General features: G+C 38.9%; 1 pseudogene; it reads left to right on the top strand.

Moving 5' to 3' along the window:
• The window catches only part of LOC102088067 (macrophage mannose receptor 1-like), a 49,790-nt pseudogene that overhangs the window by 21,612 nt on the left and 15,670 nt on the right, over positions 1-12,508 (top strand).

The raw sequence follows: 12,508 nt of genomic DNA, 5'->3' as shown, positions 1-12,508 counted from the left end.
TATTTTCTCCTCATTTTCTCCAAATGAGCAATTTAAATTACTCCAGTCTTAAGGCAAAATATCCTTCTTTGATGAAAACAGTATGCAATGCATTGAGTTCATGAGAACAGAGGAGGAAGAGCAGCACTATCCACACAGGATACATTCCATCCATGGGCCACCCCAGCCTGAGGCTTTGGTGACACAACACAGCTATGATGGAGTGTCTAGTGGAGACTGTCACCTGGGAATGTTACAAAAGCTACTTATAAAGAAGCAGCTATATTAAATAAAGTAGGGAAATAATTTCTGAGAATCTTTATTCCCCTGTGAACCTTAAAAAGAAATAAAGGACTCTATTGTTAAAGCTAGCTTAAGGTAAGCTTTCAAGATATTTTGGAATCTAAGTGATGAAAGAGCCACTGAGTTAATATGAAGATAAAACTACCACCTCTGCATTAATTTGCACTGTTTAGGTACATGTGGATAATAAGTAATTACTCCATACTTTTCCGTATCTGAAAATTTTGTGTGTTTGCAAGAAGACACTGAACAGCAGGCAGAGCCTAGTGTCAGCCACTGCAAGCAGCCCAGGTGACCGTGACACAGTGGCAGGACTGCTCCGGGGGGCAAAGAGGGGAGAGGCTGCTGTCTGCTTTGGTCTTTCTTTCCCCCCATAGCATTATTTCAAATTGCACCTCTGACATAATACGGGCCTTTTCTCAATGATTCTCTGCTTAAGGAGACCTCATTCTATTTGCATATGTAGCATCCTGTGCCTTAATGATATTTGTTTTTTGTTTGAATGTATTTGCATTTCTAACTACAGCTTTATGTTTATTCATGTAGTCCCACATTTGTAAAGAGTGCTCATGAACCCTCATTCTAGTGTCCTTTATTTTCCTCATATAAAATTGCCCTGAAAAAATGTGCTTCAATTTTAGAGGAATTGAGACCTATTAAGCGCACCAATGGTTGGTGCACCTATGCAGGCCACTGCTACAGCATTCAACGAGAACCCAAATTACAGAAAGGTGCTCTGACTTCATGTAAGAAGCAAGATGGAGATTTGGCAAGTGTCCACAACATTGCTGAATACAGCTTTCTAGAGTCACAGCTTAGTCACAGTGAGTAGATGTGTTGGCCTGTATTTTGTTTACCCCATCTGTAACATAAAAGCTGGGCTTCACAATAAATATTAATGATTTTTTTTCTGAAATGTCACAAGTGGAAGGCTAAGTCTAACATATGGTATTCTTTTCTGCTGTTGCATAAACATAGAAGTATATTTATCAAGAAATAATATACATTGTAAAATATGATAAAGTGGGTGGAAAAAAAAGCCACATAAAGTTCTCTAAAAATTGCACTTTTGGCACCTTTATTCTACATTCAATGTCTTCAGAATGAAGCTTCAAACCTATAAGAAATTTAACTTTTTGTGGAGATTAAAATCTCTTGCTGAGGTTAATCTCTTGCTGTATATCCTTCTAAGAAAAATAAATCTTTCCACACTTTCGATTTTCCTTGGATCTGTAGCAACCAGTCTTGACAACTCCTGCACATGCTGGACATCTCAAACATCCCTGATGGACCATTACAAGCCATCTAACGCTTCCCCATGAAGTAGATGCATCAGCAGATTTCTTCATGGCTTGGACTTGGTATGATCTCCTGACAGGTGGGACACTCATTGATCTACCTTGCATACTAGGAGGCATATTGTTGTTCTGAATCAACTCAGAAATAGTTTGTAAAAATACTCAGAAAGTTTGTAAAAATCTTCTGCCAGCCATAAAGAGCCTTAGGTTTATTAAACTCATTATTTCTGGATGGAATCTAAGGAATTTTTGGTACAGCTCAAGACAACTCTCACCCCAGATCTGAGAGGAAACCAGCATTTCTGTTAAAGCACGAAGACCTGTCACATTCCACATCCCAGCTTTATCAGTCCCTCTTTGATCTGCATGTAAAAATGTTCACTGTATTGCATAGCTTTTTCTTGTCATGCTTCAGAGCCAACAGAAGAGCTATGGCTGGGTCTGAATGACCTGAGAGCTCACTTCTATTTCAAGTGAAGCGATGGGACTCCTGTGACCTTCACCAAGTGGCAACACAGGCATCCCACCTACACAAACCATCTGGAGGACTGCATTGTTATGAAGGGGCAGGTATAACCATGCAGGCATTCTGTAGCAATGCAAACTAATAACTATGTCAGTCTGAAATCACTTGCTATTGTATACCTATTCACGAGTCATTATTTTATATTAACTTAAAATAGTCTTCCCTATAAATTTGAAATCAATGAGAAGAAATGTTCAGAGGGCAGGAGAGATCAGCAATAGAGAGGTGACGTCTTTCTAGTGTTACATTTTTAAATTTCTTATCTGGTGAAAAGTCTGGTCCAGAAATTTTATACTAGATTTGTTCTAATGCTGCAACAATGAAAAAAACTATACCTCTGGGAAATGAAAGGGAATGAACTAGTTACTACATTATGTGGTTATCATATATGCTATTGGCATATCCTCCAATAGATCATTATGTCCCTCAATGTTACTTCACTGAGACACAGCACTGAGGCATGGAGACCTGGCAGCAGGGTACTTAAGAGGTGACATAAAAAGAGCACTTACACCTACCTGCCAAATACATAATAGCCTACAGTATTTCTGACTGCTTGACTCACAAACTTTATTTTCTTGCAATACATATTTTTTTTTGCATTTTAGATACATTTACGTGCATGTGCATGCACACACATAAACACATGAAATGTGTCATGAATTTTAAAAGAAAAAACTGTAAATGCTGTTATGCAATAAATACTGTTATTTGAAGAACTGTTATATCACAGAACACTATTGATATTTGACAGTATTAGGCACCAATAGAACTGATCCTAAACCTGATTTTATTAGGAAAATAGTTCCTATTCACATTTTATGTTTTACATAATTCCTTTTTTAAAAGAAATCAGTCATTTTCAGAGTCTTCTCCTTGATAGATAGAATAGTTGAATTTGTTGCAATACCCTCAGATGTGCATTATTTCAGTTTCACTGATCTTTTTGCTAGAAGTATAGTGTAATAATACTGCTCTAAATGCAGATCCGTCCTCCCCAGATGAGATGTATCTTTACAACCCTCACATAAAATAGATAGCTATGATAGCAAGTAATGCTAAGACTTCAATATGTCATTTGTTTTCTTCTTTCATATCAAAACAGCATCAAATCAATCTTAAACCAATCCTGAGAGATGTGTCTACTTAAAAAAAAAAGATCTCTAGCAAAATGAGCCTTCCTAGGTTAGTATGTTTCAGTGGCCCTTATAGTGAAGAAAGATGAAAACACTAGTTTTCTTATGTTTATGAATGCCTCTTTTTTTACATTCCTTCCTTCTCCCTGGTATTGTGGGATGGATACGGGGCAAATGATGTTTGTCATAAGCAACGTGGTTACAGCTGTAAAAAGGAGCCTTCATCACAACCCTCTGAGAGAGACAATCGAGGACCCAGGTTGCCAGCAAGCAAATGCTCTCTCATAAATTAATTATGCTGGGAAAAATGAACAGGAATTAATTTACTGGTTCTTGCTTCTTCTAGAGTCTTTGTGTTTGTATCTTTTAGAAAATTTTCTCTTGATGAAAGCTTCTGCTACTAGCATTTTAGCAATATATGTGCATTCTTCATTTTTGCTTTGAAGATATCCAGGAAAGTAAAGATTCACTTATGCGTGCATGAATACTGCCTTTCCTTCAATTCCCAAATAAGCCACCCTGTGATGAAATTACTTATGTATTTTAAATAATAATTTCACCACTATTCTCCTTGCTTATGCTCTTAGCCTAACAAAACATGTAAGATTACCCAAAGCCACTTTGTCTCTTCTCTCAGGTCTGCTGTCTATTTAAAGTCTTTATAAAGTCCTTATAGCATAGGGATGACAAAAGAAATAAAAAAATTTCAAAACAGAAAAGGATCAGCTTTTCTGCACCATGTTCCTATTGATGAACTACCTCGAGTGATATCAGCAGGTTACTTTTTTTCCAAACAAGTAATTTTTCCAGAATCGACCTAATCAGAAAATCACTATACCTATATTGGTCAGCACAGATCTGTCTAACAGCAGGAAGAAGGAGGGGTGTTTTACTGATGTCCCTCCTTCCTACCCTACCCACAAACAAGCACTGACTTGATTCCTCTTGGCTCAGGAATTCTCCTCACCCATTGTACTTAGGGATGGCAGGGACAGTTTTGGGGAGCAGTGCTTGTATGTTAATTCATTTCCACATTGCAATATTTTTGTATTTCTTTATGTCAGATCCCACAGCTCTGGAAGGCTGGAGCTGCAGCTTCCCCCTGAACAAATCACAGGCTTGTTAGGATGCAGTTTGTATGATCCCAGCCTTACAGAGCCCTGGAAAGTTATAGCAAATGGCACAGTCACAATTGTCTTTGTAAAGTCACATACAAATAAAAGAGATGAAAACTAAGAACTTAATGTCAACCTTCAAACAAAAAAGGCCTTCTGTAGGAGCAAACAGCAACAAAAAAACAGCTTTTGTTAGTTACAAGATTGGCCCAGTCTCAACTTGTTTTTAAGCTTAGCTGCAAAAAATTTGACATAAAATATTTATACACAAAAACACAGAACTAATTTCTATATTGAAGTCTCAATTTCACATTAAGAACCTTATGTTTGTCACAGGGTTGGAAAAGTCTGGTTTTCACTGTTACTTGCTAGACTCTGCATCTTCAACATTCTCAGAAGCAATAAGATGTGAACAGAGCACAGCTTTTCTAGCTACGGTGGAAAGCAGGTAGGAAAATATCTATTTTTATAATCTTCAAAATCGGTCCTTCTGATGGAGAAACTTGTAAAAGTTGTTCATTTTTTTTTGAAGTATTTGAAGTGTTTTATCAGCACCACTCAAAAATTTTGTAGTAGTAAGCCAAACAAAATAATGCATGCAGAAAAACAAACAAGCAAGCACTCTTCAATGTTTTAAGGCTTTCTACTTATTTTCTTAGAACAATATCCAAATTTTTAGGGTTTCTTGAATTAAATAGTGTTATCTTTCAATTCCTAATTAAAGCAGCCTTTTTTTTTTTTTTTTTTCCTGGTGGAACATAGTTACTAAAATTTTAGTCTATATACTGAAGTCTATATACCTTATGATTCAAAAGTTTAACAAAAATATTTTCCCAAACTACCTTCTAAGACAAATTCTGAACAAATGTAGGAAATATGCCCCAGGACCTGCCCCACCACAACCAGAATGTGACATCTCCAACCTACCCATATCCCAGGCAAGCTTTGCAGGCTTTACAGGCTTCAGGGCCCCTGAGGAACATGACTGCCTTCAGAGGTGGTGGCTAGCAAAGCTGATGGTTTGGTCCTGACTTGGTGGTCTGTTATGAGACACCTCAAAGATTTGGAAAGACAATGCAAACAGTCGAATAGAACCAGAAGCCCATGTGAGCAGTTATTTGTGATTTTTCACAGAACTGGGCGGAAAAGAGAGAAGGTGCTTTCAGATGAAAGCAGAAAGCTATCCCTCACCAAATTATTTTGACCACACTTAAAAGCCTGTTGAGGTTTTACCTGAACTTCACAGAGCAGCTGTTGCCTTGGGGTCACACTAGTGTGACAGTGATACCTTTATTTGTACCACTTAATCAATATTACAAGGCAATTGGTTGTGGATGAAAACTGTTTTCTACTTCAGAAATGAGCAAGCCATTCTGGTTACTCTGACAGGGCTGAGACCTGAAAAATATTTCTGGATTGGTCTCTCCAATACAGAAGAATGAGGGAGTTTCAGGTGGACCAGTGGTGAAACTCCTCTCTTCACACACTGGAACACAGCAGTGCCAGGTAAGCTCTACATGGGCTCAACCCTCTTGACCGGAGTGCAGCTGAAATTCATAAAAGTTTCTGCTTTCCATCCCCTGGTGTTAGAAATTACAGGAGGCACTTTCTGTTGTGCTTGTAGCTGTAAGGCGGACAACACTGTCAGGCCTTGTGTTTGATGCCAATGCAACAAGCACTATCACAGCTGAGTGTCAGGTGTTGTTAAAATCAATCTTCTGCAAAGTTTTACAGAAACAGATTTTTAATGGGCTAGACTGAAGGCAACACTGTGCGGGAGTTAACAAGGTCCATGGTCTCATTTTTTTTGAGCTTTTTCACACTAGTTAACAAAAACTCACCTGACTGAGCAAAATTATTATGGACAGAGTTTTCTGACCCACAAGGTGCATATGTGAGAAATGAGCAGTGAACATCCAGCTGTTTTGCATTTCAACAAAACGAGCTTGTTATGCCTTAAACCAAACTTGTTTTACGTGGCTGATACCAGCCTACTTGAAATTGAATTACCTGGATATTGAGAACCCCAAAGTAGTTGTCAGGCCATCTGCTACATATGTAAATAAAATCAAGTGCCATTTGCCCTGTGATTTCCCTGGGGTGGCAAGAGAAGATCTGTATTCTAAAGCCGCAGATTAATGGTTTTGGCAAAGGTGTGTCTGTGAGACTCATTGGCCCATATCTGGGCTCTGGCAGGAGGTATTAAAAACAGTTTTATATCCAGGAAGTTTTTTAATCTGCATAATCTGAATCTTCCTTTTCAAAATTTTATTTGAATAAAAGCAAAGGTCTCATTTCTCAGAGTCCAATTAAGACTTTGGTTTTAGTGATTTCTTTCCATATTGCAAAGGAAAAGAGCAAGGCTGTGTTGCCATGGGAACTGGAATTGCAGCCCGTTTATGGGATGTTGTTAGCTGTGAGAAGACAGCAAATTATCTCTGTGAAGAGCGGGCAGAGGGAGTGGCTCCTCCTGCTCATCCGGTACAAGTCCCTGCGGCCGCCTGTGCCGAAGGCTGGGATGGAGTCTCCTGGACAGACTCGTGCTTCAAAGTAAGTCTGTGTCTCCTTCAAAGTAGGTCTGTGTCTGCTTCAAAGTACGTGTGTGTCTATCTTCGCTGTGAGCCTGAGCATGGGGCAGCCCAGTGGTCAATGCCCTGGTCACCATGGTACTGAGGGACCCAGGTGCTGTGTCATTTTTTGAGACTTATCTTCTCCATGTTATTCAAGGGCAAAAAATCCATGAGAAAATCCATCAAAGATAATGAAATTCAACAATGGAAAACCTAAAACAATAAAAACAGAGTTCTAGAAATGTGCTTACTTTCATTTAAATGCCAAGTGAGAACCTCACCTCATTTCTTTGCTTCCAGGAATCTGGGACTTCAGAAAAACATAGTATTGCATCTCAAGAGCTGACAGTGCCACTTGCATATGGCAGTGTTTTTAAGAGAGAACTTATAGAAACCCAACTCTCTGCCAAAAGTTTTCTCACACAGCATGTGGTACTTTTAGTGATACTTTTACAATCCAGGTTTAGTTTGACATCAGTGACTCTTCAGCAAAGAAAGGTTTGAGGCATTCTCTTGATTTAGCTAAAAATGCCTTTAAAAGTGCAGCTATTTGTATGCTTGCACCACCATACACAAGTCTCTTCCTCAGCCAGGGTCAGCAACATGTCAAATGGCTTTCTCCCTCCATACTATCTTTTCTGTTGCAACCTATTTATTTCCCTTCCACCTTCCATTTCTCAAAAATCTGATTTCTACTGCAAAATACCACAAGTCAGCTATTCGATCTTTCTTTGAGCCTTTCAGTGGTCAAAGTTCCAATTAAGTTATACATTATTTTTTCTTCTCTGTATGATGTGATATCTTTTGTTCTCCTCAGACACCTATGCCATACCTGATTTTAAAACAGAAAGAAAAAAATACTTACAGTTTGCATTACTACTGTTTAATTCTATATGCCTTGACAGATGTGTCATCTCAGTCAAGAAAAAGTGGTGCTAAATAGATTCTTATTTAATTGCATAGGCAATTATATATTTTTATATGCCAAACTTTGCACATTTATTTTTCTTTATCCTTTTCTTTTTTCAACAGTTTTTTTTTTGTGTGTGAGAGGGAAACCAAAAGAAGACTTAGTTTGAGGCTGAAGAATTCTCTAGAGAAATAAGATGAAATCTGGTCACAATCAATACAAAAGATCAAATTTTAATATGGCAATTAACATCGTGCGTACTTGTACAACAATTCTTTTTCATGTTCATGCTATATTACATAAGAATTCCTTCAGAATATGTCTGGAGCTGGGCAAGTGAATGAATAAATACAGGCAAATTTTAAAATAAAATGGGCATTTTTATCTGGAGATATTGTCCTGGGAAAAAAAATATCTTTAATATTTCTAAGATGTTTTGATATTTTTGAAATATTCATCACAGGTTTTTATCAAGGCTGTTCTCCATGTCTGATCAAGTTTTTAGGTGTTAATCCCTCTCCCAAAAAGGAGACAATAAAATGTTCGGCTCTAACCATGCCTTTCTTTATTTGACTGCAATTCATATTTTAATAAATGCATTCAAAAAAACCCTTGAGTTAACATGTAATGTAAAAATGTCATGGCTTTGTTAAAAACAAGTCCAGTTTCTATTTTAGTGAATTTTCCTTTCAGCTAAGTTCTTCTACGTAACTGCATTTTTCTGAATCTTCGCCTGCGTGTTTTTCAGACACGACCAATGAAATGCTGAAGAAGCTCATGTTTAGATTTATTGCTATGACAGCCAAGAAGACAAATCCCATAACTGAGAGGGGCATGTTTACAGGAGGGGTGGACAGGACAGGTAACTAAAACTGACCAACTAACTATTCCATCCCATCCACATCATACATCATATAAAGGTAGGGTCTCACTCTCCCCGACCATGGCTGGCATCTAAAGAGGACCCTGCCACCTGTGCCTGTGATCCTAGGCCTCAGGGCCCTGCATCCCTGAATACAGTTTCCCATTTGCTGTGAAGCCCCACCCAGGACTTCCAGGTGCCTGCCCTGCAGCTGCTGGAGCCACGCCAGCTCCGCACACCCAGCTACGCTGCCGCTGGAGTGACGTTAACTCCACATCAGGCAACTCTACCCTGGGGATTTCAAGATTGGGTTTTGTATATTTTGTATATATAGTCTCTATTTATTAGCAGCATTAGGCCCCTCAGTTCAAGAAGGACAAGGAACTGCTGGAGAGAGTCCAGCACAGGGCAACGAAGATGATTAAGTGAATGGAGCATCTCCCTTATGAGGAAAGGCTGAGGGAGCTGGGTCTCTTTAGCTTGGAGAAGAGTAGACTGAGGGGCAACCTCATTAATGTTTATAGATATGTAAAGGGTGAGTGTCACGAGGATGGAGCCAGGCTCTTCTCGGTGACAACCAATGGTGAGACAAGGGGCAATGGATACAAACCAGAACACAGGAGATTCCACTTAAATATGAGAAAAAACTTCTTCTCAGTGAGGGTGATGGAACACTGGAACAGGCTGCCCAGGGAGGTTGTGGAGTCTCCTTCTCTGGAGACATTCAAAACCAGCCTGTGTAACCTCATCTAGGTGTTCCTGCTCCAGCAGGGGGATTGGACTAGATGGTCTTTTGAGGTCCCTTCCAGTCCCTAACATTCTGTAATTCTGTGAAAGCCTTTAAACCCTTTCCAACTTGAAGTGTCTCTCCCTTTTTCATTCTTATCACTTTTTCTTATCTAAGAAAAAGGGTGGGGGGACTAACAGAGAGCATCTGCCATGGTTTACTGTCACCTTGCTTTAAACCTTGACAGATGCAAGGACTTAGTGTGGAAATATTCCAACTACAAATTGAAGACTCCTAAAAACAATCAGGAATTCATTTTAATTATTTTTTGCTAGCACTGTAGATGCCATGTCTTGCCTGCAATGTAGAAATTATGCCATTATTTTTCCCCCAAATTAGACCACTACTTTCTGGTTTTATTCCATAATGTTAAGACATCTCAATGACACATAAGATATAGCTATTTAACCAAAACTGTATTACATAGTGGTTAATCTAGGTTTAATTTCACAAATAGATTTAAAACAGTCATATAGAAAATTCTTTGTGATCTCATCCTTTTTCATTTAATTATTTTTCAGCATTGTGAGAAGCTGAAAGTATTTTACTTGTGTGTTAAGTCTCTTTGCTTTAGACTATGAAATCTTTGCAGAGGGAAATCTTCGTGTTACGTAGTGAATGAAACAGGGCTCTATTTTGTCTGGTCCATATGTAAAACAAGATAAATAGCATGAACTATTAAGTAAACTACATAGGAAGTGCCAAGAAACAAATCAAAGCAGTTGAAAAACAATTTTCACTATTTTTTATTTCTTAAATTGAATTATATCTCTCTGCTGATGTTTTACTTCTGCTAAAGCCTCTGTCTGTGAACTCCTGCTAGATCCAAGAGCTGTGTTGCAGCCAGAAGGCTGGGAGCCTGAGCTGGCTCTGTGCCACATCGCAGGTTCTTTAACTTACATTCAAACATATCACGTCTTGTCCCAACACAGAGCACTATCCAGCCCCTTCACAGAGCACAGGCAGCAAGCCTGGCTATGGCCCATTGCTGAAGGAGCAGCTCCTAGTTCACGTGTGATAGAAGGGAGCATGTTTCTGTGCTTTCCAGTATTTATATCATGGCCCCTCTTTCTACATTCATATATCTGTACTGTATGATCTATTTTAGGGATAAAGGACTGAATACTCAAGCTTTCTGGTTTGTTTCTCTTAAATCCTGATGAAGGATTTTGCCTTGATTGATGGCTTCCCTGTGAGAACTTATTTGCTGGATGTTAATTGACTTTCTGTCCTTGAGAATAAATAAATTTTTGTCCTTTTATGCCTTTTTTCCAATGTCTTTAAACCTTTGGCAGGTGTGATGCAGGTCTTTATCCATCAGATCTACAGCTGCAGTGCTCAGTGATGGTGTTATCTTAACATACTAATGAAAATACAAAATTGCCTCTGTTTCATCTCTGGTACCACGTTATATGTCATCTTCCACAGCTTGTACTCTTTGATCTTCACAGCATCCCAGACTGGGTACTGATGTATGTCATTACAAAAAAGTCAGGTTGCCATCTTTCACAGAGTGAGATAAACACAACTCCCTCTGCCCATTGTTTTTTCCTCCACCAAAGAGAGACTTTTCTATACCACGTAATCTTTACAGCTTCTCTGGGGAGTGATGGGGAAAATAAGCTGATGATCATGACTTTTGCAGTGCTCTCGAACCTATCTGAACTCCTATTGATCCCATAAACAGGGTACTTGAGATGATGAGATCCTGAAATTGTGTTATAATGGCAATCTCAATTACTTCCACTCAGCTCGAATCACATAGTAATTGAGATGTATTTCCAACACAGGTAATTTATGAGAACTGGGATGAAGATGAACTCAATGATCATGAAGAACTTGAACATTTTGTTATGTTTAATGGATCACTACAAATGTGCTGGAACGAATTGTGCTATAAATCACCCCAAATGCACTGGAACAATTTACGCTGTGAAAATTTACTTAATTGGATTTGTGAAACAAAAAAAAAGGTATGATTACTTCCCTACTTAATTAGGAGCAATAAATGCAAGTTCAAAACAAATTGTATGGATTTAAGCAAATTGAAAAGAAGAAAGATACTGGGAATTGTTCATTTTAAAGCCAGTTGCAGTGAAGGCAACACATAAAGCAAGAGCAATTAATTGAGACATTTCAATTGTACTCAGATGTAGGAAGTTAAAGATATCTGTATTACTTTATCTCTGGTTTTATCTCTTTCTGCCATGGGTTGGATAAATTTGCAAGGCAAAGGTTCCTCTCCCCCACTTTTATCTCTTCAGTGTATTTCTATCTGCTTCAGGCTCACCCAGGAGAGGCAAAGATGCGGGACACTAGAATCCTCTTTGCAAGAGAAAAAAAGCTTTGCTTTCCACTGTGAAACAAATAACGAAACCAAAGAGAAGGATCAGTTGCTATAGGAACCTGCAACTCTGAAAAGCAGAGGCTGGTGTAGTTTTGCAAGACCCTTTCATGCACCAGCTTTGCCTGAGAAGCATGACCCTAACGCTGGGTCCCCTGCAGCTGGGGCCAGGGCAGGAATCAGACCTGATGGAGGAGTGTTGGGGTGCCTGTCCATGGGAAACAGGGACTTCATGGGCTGGGGGCCCCAGGCAACAATGAGTAATGAAAGAACTTGTTTTGTTTACTCGGTCCTACTTTTACACTCCTGCTTCCTGGTTGTAAATGAAGTACATGTATGCATCTCCATGGAGCAGGAGATTCTTAAAAGTTTCTTGAAAAGAAAGTTGGATGCACATAGGGAACTAGTAGAAGGCACAATAGGAAAGGGAAGGGAGAAGCAGTTATATAAAAAGCACAGAGTGTATCTAGTATTTGATGACTCTGCCAACAAATGTTACCCTTGAATGGCAAATAAGGCACCATGCTAACATTGAAAAATTGCTTAACTGAAAAGCAAGAGTCACTATTGCCTTGTGGTTAAATTAGTCATACAAATGCATCATCAGAACACTGACTGCTGCACACCAGCTTGAAGCAGTGCATCCCGTGCAACCCTTTCTGGTGTGCTGAGCATGCT

Source organism: Columba livia, chromosome 2 (assembly GCF_036013475.1).
Source record: "Columba livia isolate bColLiv1 breed racing homer chromosome 2, bColLiv1.pat.W.v2, whole genome shotgun sequence".
NCBI lineage: Eukaryota > Metazoa > Chordata > Aves > Columbiformes > Columbidae > Columba > Columba livia.
The sequence above is the reverse complement of the archived record's forward strand: the minus strand, read 5'-3'. Positions and strand labels throughout refer to the sequence as shown.